We start from the raw sequence: 11,961 nt of genomic DNA, 5'->3' as shown, positions 1-11,961 counted from the left end.
TGGCTATTCCAGCTTGTTTCTTCAGACCAGTTGCTTGGAAAATTGTTTTCCAGCCTTTCACTCTGAGGTAGTGTCTGTCTTTTTCCTTGAGATGGGTTTCCTGTAAGCAGCAAAATGTTGGGTCCTGTTTGTGTAGCCAGTCTTTTATTCTATGTCTTTTTACTGGGGGAATTGAGTCCATTGATATTAAGAGATGTTAAGAAAAAGTAATTGTTGCTTCCTTTTATTTTTGTTGTTAGAGTTGGCATTTGTTCTTGTGGCTGTCTTCTTTTTGGTTTGTTGAGGGATGACTTTCTTGCTTTTTCTAGGGCGTGATTTCTGTCCTTGTATTGGTTTTTGTTTGTTTGTTTGTTTGTTTGTTTGTTTTTTGTTATTATCCTTTGAAGGGCTGGATTCATGGAAAGATAATGTGTGAATTTGGTTTTTTCATGGAAAATTTTGGTTTCTCCATCAATGGTAATTGAGAGTTTGGCTGGTTATAGTAGCCTGGGCTGGCATTTGTGTTCTCTTAAGGTCTGTATAACGTCTGTCCAGGATCTTCTGGCTTTCATAGTCTCTGGTGAAAAGTGTGGTGTAATTCTGTTAGGCCTGCCTTTATATGTTACTTGACCTTTTTCCCTTACTGCTTTTAATATTCTATTTTTATTTAGTGCATTTTTTGTTCTGATTATTATGTGTCGGGAGGAATTTCTTTTCTGGTCCAGTCTATTTGGAGTTCTGTAGGCTTCTTGTATGTTCATGGGCATCTCTTTCTTTTGGTTTGGGAAGTTTTCTTCTATAATTTTGTTGAAGGTATTTGCTGGTCCTTTAAGTTGAAAATCTTCAATCTCATCTATTCCTATTATCCGTAGGTTTGGTCTTCTCATTGTGTCCTGGATTTCCTGGATGTTTTGAGTTAGGATCTTTTTGCATTTTGTATTTTCTTTGATTGTTGTGCCGATGTTCTCTATGGAATCTTCTGCACCTGAGATTCTCTCTTCCATCTCTTGTATTCTGTTGCTGATGCTCAAATCTATGGTTCCAGATTTCTTTCCTAGGGTTTCTATCTCCAGTGTTGCCCCACTTTGGGTTTTCTTTATAGTGTCTACTTCCCTTTTTAGGTCTTGTATGGTTTTATTCAATTCCATCACCTGTTTGGTCGTGTTTTCTTGCAATTCTTTAAGGGAATTTTGTGCTTCCTCTTTAATGTCTTCTACCTGTTTAGCTGTGTTCTCCTGTATTTCTTTAAGTGAGTTATTATAGTCCTTCTTGATGTCCTCTACCATCATCATGAGACATGCTTTTAAATCTGGGTCTAGTTTTTCGGGTGTGTTGAGGTGCCCAGGACTGGGTGGGGTGGGAGTGTTGCATTCTGATGATGCTGATTGGTCTTGGTTTCTGTTAGTAAGATTCTTACGTTTGCCTTTTGCCATCTGGTAATCTCTGGAGTTAGTTGTTGTAGTTGTCTCTGGTTAGATCCTTTTCCTCAGGTGTTTATGTTAGCCTCTATCAGCAGACCTGGGAGATTAGCTCTCTCCTGAGTTTCAGTGCTCAGAGTACTCTCTGCAGGTAGGTTCTCCTCTTGCAGGGAAGGTGCCCAGATATCTGGTATTCGAACCTGCTTCCTGGCAAAAGTTGTGATCCACTCACAGAAGTCTTAAGATCCTGAGGAGGGTCCTGTGTATACCTTATGGGTGTCAGCAGACTCCATGCCCAAGGTACCCCGGTGCTGGCCAGACCAGAAGGGACTTGTGCCCTGCTCAGGCTGGGTTTTTTGCTTCCCTAACTAATGCAATCTCAGGTCCCGCATGATTGGATTGGAGCAGACGCTGTGTTCCACTCACCAGAGGTCTTAAGGTCCCATGGCGGGTGTTGTGGGTAGCTGGCGGGTGTCAGCAGACTCTGTGCCCTAGCTATCCTGGTGCTAGCTGGACCGGAAGGGCTGTACTCAAGTTATAACTTGCACCAAATTTTCTACCTGACAGTTCATTACATCTGTTATAGCAGGATATGCTCTGTGGAGTTACATGACTCTGGGCCTCTAGTTATTAAGTTTTTTTTTTTATTTTAATATTGTATTCTTTGATTTTAACATTTCTTGATAATACTTCTCAATAACTTAGCTATGTCATTTCTTTGTTGTAGGCTGTGTGTTTTCATTTGACCCATTATTAATTGAGCTTTTAGAGTCCATGTCTTCAACTTTTCATCAATCTAGACAAAATTGGGCCAACTTTCTCTTTATATTTTATTTATGTCCTCTGCTCTCACTCAACAACCACCACCACTCTTTCTTTCCCGGATTCAAATATATGTCCAAATTATGTTTTTAAACGTGTTTTATATTTATACATATATTTGTCCCACAGGTGCAGGTACCATTTGGAATTTTGTCCAAGCATTTAGGTCTCGATGTTTAGTACTAAGTTGTGCTTGTAATTTTCAGCTGTGTGTTCAAGACCTTTGTTCATTTCTCTATCTAATATATTTTACATTTATGTTTCTTTCATTATATTAAGCTTCCTTTGAATCTTTTAAATACTTTCCATTTTTCTCTTCATAATAATTTTTATATCTTTTGTAAATGTATACAGTACTTATAAATGTTGCTTTTGGAATTTTGTTGTCACCTATTATCTCTATAACTTCTTCATGTGTTTCTTGTCTTTGTCATGAGTAACATTTTCCTGTCTGTTTGTATGCCAGGAGTATTTTTCATTGGATGACAGACATTGTTCATTTAAAGATAGTAAATGGTAGACTTTGTTATATTCTTTTCATAAGTGTCCACTTTTTTCTGACCTGCAGTAAAACATTTTTGATTCACTTTGTTCCTTTCGTGGCTTTAACCTTTTTGCATATTTTCTGGCATGTTTGTTTTACTGTGTTTGTTACTGGTTTGGTGCAGACACAGCATTTTACTCTGAGGACAATATCTGCCACTAAGAAAACCTGGTCTGTCTGAGGATTCCATAGAGGGCTCCTGTGTGAGAAAGCTTTGTGCTCTTGCTGGAAGGAATATAAAGTACTCGTAGCCTAATGTGGTCCTAGACTAAGTGGCTCTACTCATGCTCATATAAACTAACATCTTACTCAAGAAAGGCCCCCTGCTGTTCTCTTTGCAAACTTCAAGCTTTCTTATTTGTAGATTTGAACATTCAAATTACAGTTATATTTACCTTTCTGTGCTCTAGTCTCCTCAAGTCAGCAAGGCCACCAGGCCTTTGCTGGTTTTCTCAGCCTACAATGTAAGGGCATGTTCCTCTGGAATTAAACTGGGGAGGTCCAGGGCTCACCTCATCTATATCCCTTTTCTCAGGCTTCATACCCTAAAAGAGCTTGATGTCCAAATTTTGTCTTTCTAGTTGCTAATATGTCCAAAGAGCAACACTTCCATAAAGTGTTAAGAATTCATGGAAAGTAGTGGAGAACCCCTTAACTGCATAAAACAGATGAAAACAATAATTTTTCAGTTCTAATCTCATCATATATGCCCATCTTAGATGATGCTTCAAAGAAGAATATTTGGCAAAGTAAGAGACAGATAGTAAGTCGAAGAATTTAATTAGAAACATAAAACCTCTGTACTTTGTTTGTTTTCTCTGCTTCCTCTTAGTAATCAACTGCTCACTCATACCCTGTCTGATTCTTCTTTAATTTGAATCTACCATTAACATATTATTACATTTAAACCCAACAAACCAAATCAGACTGAGAGTGAGAAGGCCCTAGGATACTAGACCTCTCTTAAAAGGAGTCATGACTGTGACAGAAAAATAAAAGAAATAAAAAACTAAATCTATGGACCTCCACCTCTGATCAGTCTGAGAATTTGAATGACTGTAAATCTCATTCTTGTTCAAGATAGATCTCCTAAAAATGTAGTCTTAGCAACTCATTTCCTTTATACTTAACACCTTTACCCTATATTTATAGTTCTTAAAGTAGGCAAATAACAAACTCTGCATTTTTGATGTTAGAATTAATGGGAAATTAAGAACAAATGAAACAGAGTTCAGTATCTGAGCCAACAGAACTCAGTCTTGTGAAGGCTTTTGTTCAGTTGATGTATAAAAGGGGCACTCTGATTTATCGCCATAGTGTAGTATCCAACAACAAATATTGTTAAATCTCTGGAATCCTGGCTTCATAAATCATGTAAGGCAACACAGATTCTATTTATAAACAACTTTAAAAGGCCATATTGTGTCCCCAATTCACTTGCCAAAGTCCCACTGAGATGGAGTCATGTGCAGATCAAGGTCAGGCCATAGCTAATATTCTCACTTTCATCTCCATGTGAGAAACTGGGGCGAAGGCATAAGTCTTACATCAGTAAAGTCCAAGTGCCTATGTAACTGATTAGGGTCCAAGGCCAAATACAAAGGCTTATTTTTAAAAGAATTGTTGCCATGGTTTGGGCACCTCACAGATGTGCATGTGTATCAAAGCAACAGGCACCAACTGACTGAGACTGCTCAGAGCAGAGCCAACCCGAGAGTTCTCACTCATAATCCAGCAAAGTTGCTGCCTTGAAGCTCTCAAACAATGAGCTATTGATCATCCAGAATCAGGCATGCTCATCTAGTCTTCCCTCCCTCTCACTTACCCACTCAGCTTCAAGCCAAGCTGTTGCAGTCAAAATAATATACTTTAAGAAAAATTGGTGTCCTTAAAATTGCTAGTTTTAAACCTGCCTCCTGCAAAGGTAATTCTGTGCAGTACCTCTTATCTTTCAACGTCTTGAATAATTACACAATTTAGAAACTTTATCCCAGTTTGTCCCTTGTTTGTATCTCGCAGTATATTATTTTCTTCTCAAGCTCCAGTGTTCATAATTTCCATGCCACTGCTGTTTTGAAGATGAAATATGTTCTTTATTACCCCAAACAGCACTTGATGCATCACATCTAGCCAGCGTTCACACAAGTCAAGTGGAGGAGATCCTGTAATAACGTAGACACTTCTGTGCATTGCTCACTCGGGTGAAAAGGTGAAGTCAACTGTGCAGTGGCTGGGAATTTATGAAACATTCAAACTCCTCTGCTTGAGAAAATATCACAGAGACATCGACTTCTTTCTATCAGAGCCATATTTGAGGGGATGGCCCACTTTAGGTCAGGAGAACAACAAAACTGTTAGGCTGATTTTAAGCTTCCTTTCTGAAGATTGGAAGTCAGAGTTGTATTGCCCTCATTTTTCTTTCTTTCTTTCTTTTTTTTTTTTTTTATTTCAATAGATTTTTTTTCTTCTGCCTCGGCTGTTTAATGCAGGCTTTATGCCAAAACCATCTTAGAACGTCTGTTGTGCCAGATGTCACCCTTTTGCCCTTTTGCTCTATCTGCAGATTTTCTTTTAACAACGCTGAAGCCCAAGTTAGCAAGCGTGCATTTTCTACAGTAAAAGAGGCATTGTGAATAACACCTTTTGTATTTTGAATAACACCCTCAAAAAGCACAGTGCCTTATTCATGCACTACATCTCAAAAAGAAAAGAAAAAAAAAAAAAGATTATTCATGCTCCTTTCCATTTTAAGTGAGAACTTTAAGGATTTGGTGTTTGAGATCCCTGTCCTCGCCCACAGTGGAAGCTGAGACCTGAGCTATACTACAAATTGGCTTGAGATTACCTTGAAACTGATTAGTTCAGAGAAAGAGAAGGAAAAAGGCACTGTTCTGCCAGGGAACACTTTACATCTATTCTAAATTTCCAAAACATATCTATAGATCAAGACTCATCCCCACAGGGACTGACTCCCTACAAAGACAGTCACAACAAAATACAGTGTTCAAAGAACTGGTTCTGTTTTACAGAGAGAAGAGTTCTGGAATCAAGACTAAGGTAGGAGGAATTTCTAGACTAGGTGATGCTCATTTTTGACCTACTTCTCACTTGTCAGCTTTCAACTCTGGAAGCTTCTGTTTGGAAATTGAGCAACACTTTAAGGGCTGAATATAATGAGTCAGAGTACAAGATATTTAGTGTTCTAGATTTGGGAGTTCTCAAATGGTCTCCAGGAAGGGAAATTTGGGGTATATTATTCATTCTTTCAACAAGAACCTGTTTTAAATAACCAATTCTGAGTTTCATCTAAGTTCATTCCTAGCCACCAAATTTATTTTACATAAAAGGTAATAAGCTAAAAAATCACAAAAACATTCAACATTTGAGTTCTTAGATTTCACTTCTTTTAAAAATTGAAATAGATCTTAGAGGCCACATCCTGTTAACACAAACAAGGAAAAACAAATATGAAATGAGTTGGCTTATGTTTTCAGAAAGCACTGAGTAATAGCCACATCATTAGGAGAAAAAGCCATATGCTAGCAATGAGTCAATAAAGGAGAAGGCAATCTTCTCTCTTTGTACACCAGGAACAAGAAACCTACTGAGAGGGATTAACCTATTCAAGGTGAAAAAAACTGTTCTTTACCGTTCTGCTCCCATCCTTCTCTTTCAGTACCACAAATAGCAGGGTTTTTTTTGTAAAACTTTCTGGGCATAAGCAGGACTGCTAAGAACCAGTCTTCAGAGGGATTCAAAGATCACAAAACAGCTGGGGCAAATACATGTTGTTATTGCCATGTTGTATCTGCCTGTGATCTGGGGGAAGTGGTAGTGATCATTCAGTTTTAGCATACTAGTACTTTAAAACTGAATACATTAAAAACAAAACAAAATGGTCTCACTCTGTACCCTAGTCTGGCCTCAAATTTACAATCCTCTTTTCTCAGCTTTTCAAGTGCTGGGAGCATAGTTATGCATAGCCATACCTAATTTCTGCTCATATTCCAATTTGTATAGGAATTTTTTCAATACTTTCAGTATGATTAGAATGTAGGCTCATGTATTCAAAGACTTAATACTTAATTGTTGCTGATTTTGTGAGATATTGAAAAAGTGTAAAAACAAAATTCTAGGCCTTTAGGCCCAGGCTTGAGAATGTGACCTTTGTGACTCAATGCTCCAAGGCATGCTAATCATAAAACAGATAGCTACATTCCTCCACACACCTGCTTCCTGGGTTCGGGGAGTGTTCATTCAAAGAACATCACCCTGACCCACCCTGACCGCTCCTGGAACCTGCTATGAAAATGTGCTATTGTTAGAGACTCATAGAAACTGTATTGACTCCTACTCCCTTGTGACTCTTAACTGGTATTTTGGTATTTTCCCCACGCCCTCCCCACCCCTTTGAGTTGTGGTTTCTTCCTTTAAATACCTCCTGTCCCCGCTACTCGGGGCCCACATTCCTCTACCCCTGCATGGTGTACAACTGTGGGTCCCAGAGCATGCCTGGAATAAAAGTCCTCTTGCGGTTTGCATCAAGACCGTTTCTCGTGAATGATTTGGGGTGCCACCTCTCCTGAGTCAGAATGTGGGGGAATTCTCATGTTGTGGTTCTTTCAATATCACAAAATCATTAACCCATAGGGCCTCATTGGGAAGTAGATCACCAGAAGAAAATAAGGGAGTTTTAGCCCTGTCTTGCTGGCCCTGCCCTGCCCTGCCTTGCTTGCCCTGCCCTGCCCTGCCCTGACATGCCCTGACATGCCCTGACATGTCCTGGCATGCACTGTTTGGGATCTCAGGTCTCTGCTTCCTGATTCTCTGAATTATGAGCAATCAGCTCCATGGTTCCATTGTCATGGTCAAGAGCTGGTCCCACCACAATGCCTTCTTCACAAGGATAGTCTATCCATCCTTATAACATAAATCAAATAGCAAATTGCAGACACCACTGCTTTAAAAGTGAAGTAAAATCTCTAAACCTCCATATTACCTGGCATCAGAGAAGGTATCAAACCCACTATAAACTGACACTTCACCTTTTTGTGAAAATACCCACACAACATAATAACACTAGCAAACAAGAATATTTTCCTAGTACTATGACACAAAAATACCAGCCACATAAAAAGTATTTATAATTAGAGACAATTTATGAACAACAAATAATATATTATTCCTATCCTAGGAAACTTTACTTCACAGACTTGCATAGTTGATCTGAAGTCATTGGAAACAGTGAATTTAGATCCACTGAAGAAAACATTATCATATCAAGAGATATAAGGATGGAAGCAAAGTAGACAAGCTGTTTAACTACAGAGGAACAAATCATCATGATAATTTACTCTTTAAGATTAAAGGAGAAAACACTGTTTCAAGACTTTATCTCCAGTGTTATAGTTTTTATTATCTTTAAGAAATTTCAAAAATCAGAAATACCTTATAACACTGTAGGGAATAATAAAAAGGATTAATGAATAAATGAAAGATGGGGACTCTCAAAACAAAGTCTTTATATATTGACTTAGTATAATGTGTCTAATACAGATTAATGGATATTCAATGGACACTTCTCCACAGATGGCTAGAATTAAGAAAAACACTTACTACCCTTACATCATTTCAAGGACTTTTGTAGAATGACTGCCAAGGACCAACCTCGGCTTGGAGAGGGGTTCTGGGAGAAGGGGTGTTTGGGAGTGGTAAAAACAAAAAATGAAAAGGTCAGCATAGGAACTTTGGGAAGGTCATGAAACACTCAGCACCTCCGGAAAGGAAAAGCTAATTCGCATTTCTCAGACCCACAGGGTGGGACAGACCTGCAGGTGGGGACACATTCCACAGGACTGACCTTTACTCACCTTCAGACAAGGGAAGTCCTTGTCACCATATTCCCTAAAGACCAATCAGTCTAAAGGGTGTACTGTTCTGCCAGTCATATTGTGCCTAGTTGCTGATGCTTTGTTCTGCCCCTGGAAACCATATAAAAACTCGGCTGAACTGGTGCTGGTGGTCACTGCCTCTCCTTCGGGTCTACAACAACCCCAGTGCACTGGAACAATAAATTCCTCTTGCTTTTTGCTTAGATCCTGGCTCCACATCATTCACTCAGGGGGTCCCTGGTAAGCTAAGGCTCCCCAGAGTCTTACAAAAACTCAAATTGTGGTTCCAAGTTGGAGGCCTATATTCTGTTCAAGAAAACTTTCCAGATTGCTTTTTCTCTGTTCTCTCTGGAGATCTCCAGACAACTCCCTCTCTTCTCTCTCTCTCTCTCTCTCTCTCTCTCTCTCTCTCTCTCTCTCTCTCTCTCTCTCTCTCTCTCTTCTGCTCAAGACAGTTCTCCAAGCAGTTCTCTCTTGCTATTCTGAAATTTTTCCCTGGATAGCTCATCTCTTGCATATCATAAGCCCTAATTTTTATTTTACATATCAATCCAGTCATTTACTCCAGGTTCCCTTTTGATTATTCTTCGAATCAGCATCGTATGACCCCATTCCTTTGATTCTTAGGAGACAGCAAATACATTTTTAAACATTGTAAAAGAATTCAGAGATCTTGCTGTCTCTGTTAAGCACAGATGGTAAGCTAGCTGCATGGGACCCTGCCCTGAAATTACCTTCATACCTGAACTTAACCTTGCTCTGTCTCAAGCCAACCCTGAATTTAAGAGTCTGCCAGCCTTTATATCTGCCTACATTTGTACCTTTCTGAAAAGCTGGCTCATTAATAGAACTGTGTTTTTTCTTTAGATTTATAAAGCCCCTCATATCATTTATCTTGTATCCTATTTTTGAGAAATTATTATATTTCAAACACATGTTTTTAGAGTTATTTCCCACAGCCTTAAGGGCTGTCTAGATGGTCCCTGAGTTTACCATTTTGTTGAGACATTAGCCACACCTTCACTCCACAGATTCATGCTGTCTTTGATCATCATGGAATCATTAATGTTAGCAGGAAGGACATTCCTTGAAGAAGGAATATAGAAGTATATACAGTATTATACAAATAAGGCTTATGCTCACAGCACCAATGCCACTCGTGGAGACCCATGCCCTGTTAGCCCTATTCAAGGGGCCAGAGTCATGTCATTCCACCCCCACCAAGGGCATGCTGGAGTCAGCAAAAGAGCTTAGAAAGTAATGATAGACCTATTATATAAAACTATCAACTTTCTTAACTCAGGACTCCTCAGCTATGATGCTGGTCTCCTTTGTATAAAGCATTAATGCAGGTTTCTCCACATCATCTACATGGGACTGAAGTTGGGGACACAGCAAACTGACATGACCATGTTTGTCCTTCTACTTGCTATCACATTAAATAACAGAGTCCTCTCTCTCTCTGACACAGGGCTCTCCTGCCATTCCCACTAGAACTACAGACACAAGCATACTGCCCTACAAGTGAAGTAAAGTCTTAAAATCTTCATAGTATCTGGCATTGGAGAAAGTATGCTATTCACAGCACCATGACAAGTTACCTTTCTATTAACAAAAGTTAACATAGACAATGATCTTTTCTAGTACCATGTCACAAAAATACCAGACTACTGACTTAGACATGTTAGACACGGGCAAGAATGTGAAGAAAGCAATGGATAACTGAACTAGACTCAGAAAATCCAACTTATAATTAAAGTTAGATCTTGAAGAAGTAGAAAACTGAGGCAGTAAGTAGGTGCACTATGTTTGGCACAGAGTCCAAAGGGCTGAGAAGATTTATGCAATCAGAAGAATAGAAAATGAGATGGTTACTGGCAAGGCAGTAAGTATATCACTAGATGGTACAGATTTGGGTTTAGGATATATAACCCACTCTCTCATCTCCAAGATGAATGGAAGATGGACAGATACCAGTAAAACCTAGGCAATGTTAGCTAAGTCTCTAGCACATGAAAGAGACAAAAAAACAAAGAAGACTGGTGAGAGAGTAAAGTAAGAATTGGAGTTGCATTGTGGGACTGCTAAACAAACACATAAAATCCTAAGAGTGTCAGCTGAGCTGTTAGATGTCTTGTTCATCAGTGATCCAGCAAATACTTGCTGGAGATTAAGGCTCACATACCCTTCATGGCCTGTCCAAGTAAATGAATGTGGCTTGATCTGCTGCTGGAGCCATCTGCAAATTTAATGTAAAGGCTGAGAAAAGAAAGTGCATCTGACATGGGGAACTGCTACCACTGAAGAATTCTATCTAGTTATAGTAAAACTGGCTTTGTTATTTCTAATAGTAAAAACCTAAGTCATATAGCAGTCCATTCAATCAGATGAACCATGATTTTTTTTTTTTTTTTTTTTGGTCAAAAAACCAACTGCTCTGACACCAAAATGGAAAAATACATGTAGGGTTTAGATTTTGCATGTGTTGAGCATATGGCTTTAAAAACAATGGTGAAAGATTAGTTGGCTGTATTTTTGTCCTCAGTGTAGATTTATTCTCTAGTCCTGGAAACCTGGGAGATTCATTAAAGCACAGCTTTGTTGTCTGCCAAAGCCCTCCATCTTAGTGACTCAGCAGCCAATCTTTTCATTGAGCTCAGTCTGAAAACTGATTCACATTTAGGACAGGGGAGATGTCTCAGTAGTTAAGAACATTTGACATTCTTCCAGGAATCAGGGTCCTATTCCTAGAATCTACGTGGCAGTTCACAACCATTTAGAACTCCAGTTCCAGGGACTCTGATAAGCTTTCTTGGCCTCACAGGTACCACCCATGTTCCTGGTACACAGACATACATGTAGACAAAATATCCACTCAGTTTTTTGGATTTTTAAAAATTTATTTACCTACTCATTTTTTACACTCCACTTAAAATTCATTTTATTAAAATGCTGTTATGGGACTACAAACTAAATACAGATTTCAGTGTTTTTCTTGGAGAATTTTCTCTCAGTTTTTTGTGCATCTATTTCTACTTCCTATCATATATATTCTTTCCATTGTCCTTATTCATGAGGACCCCTTGGGGCTATATTATTTTTCCTGAGAATGTCATTTCTGTTACTGTCTCTGAAAATCTCTGCAGGTCACTTGGCTGCCCCTTTATGACATCTGGACATTAAATACCACCACCTGGCCTCTATTACTTTGGGACCTTATCATTCCCATTTCGATTAACGAGCCAACCTCTCTAAAAGTATGTCCTGCCATTAACTATGCTTCCCAAAGAGCCACCACAGAGTACCT

Source organism: Mus musculus, chromosome 12, assembly GCF_000001635.26.
Source record: "Mus musculus strain C57BL/6J chromosome 12, GRCm38.p6 C57BL/6J".
Taxonomy (NCBI): Eukaryota; Metazoa; Chordata; class Mammalia; order Rodentia; family Muridae; genus Mus; species Mus musculus.
The sequence above is the reverse complement of the archived record's forward strand: the minus strand, read 5'-3'. Positions refer to the sequence as shown.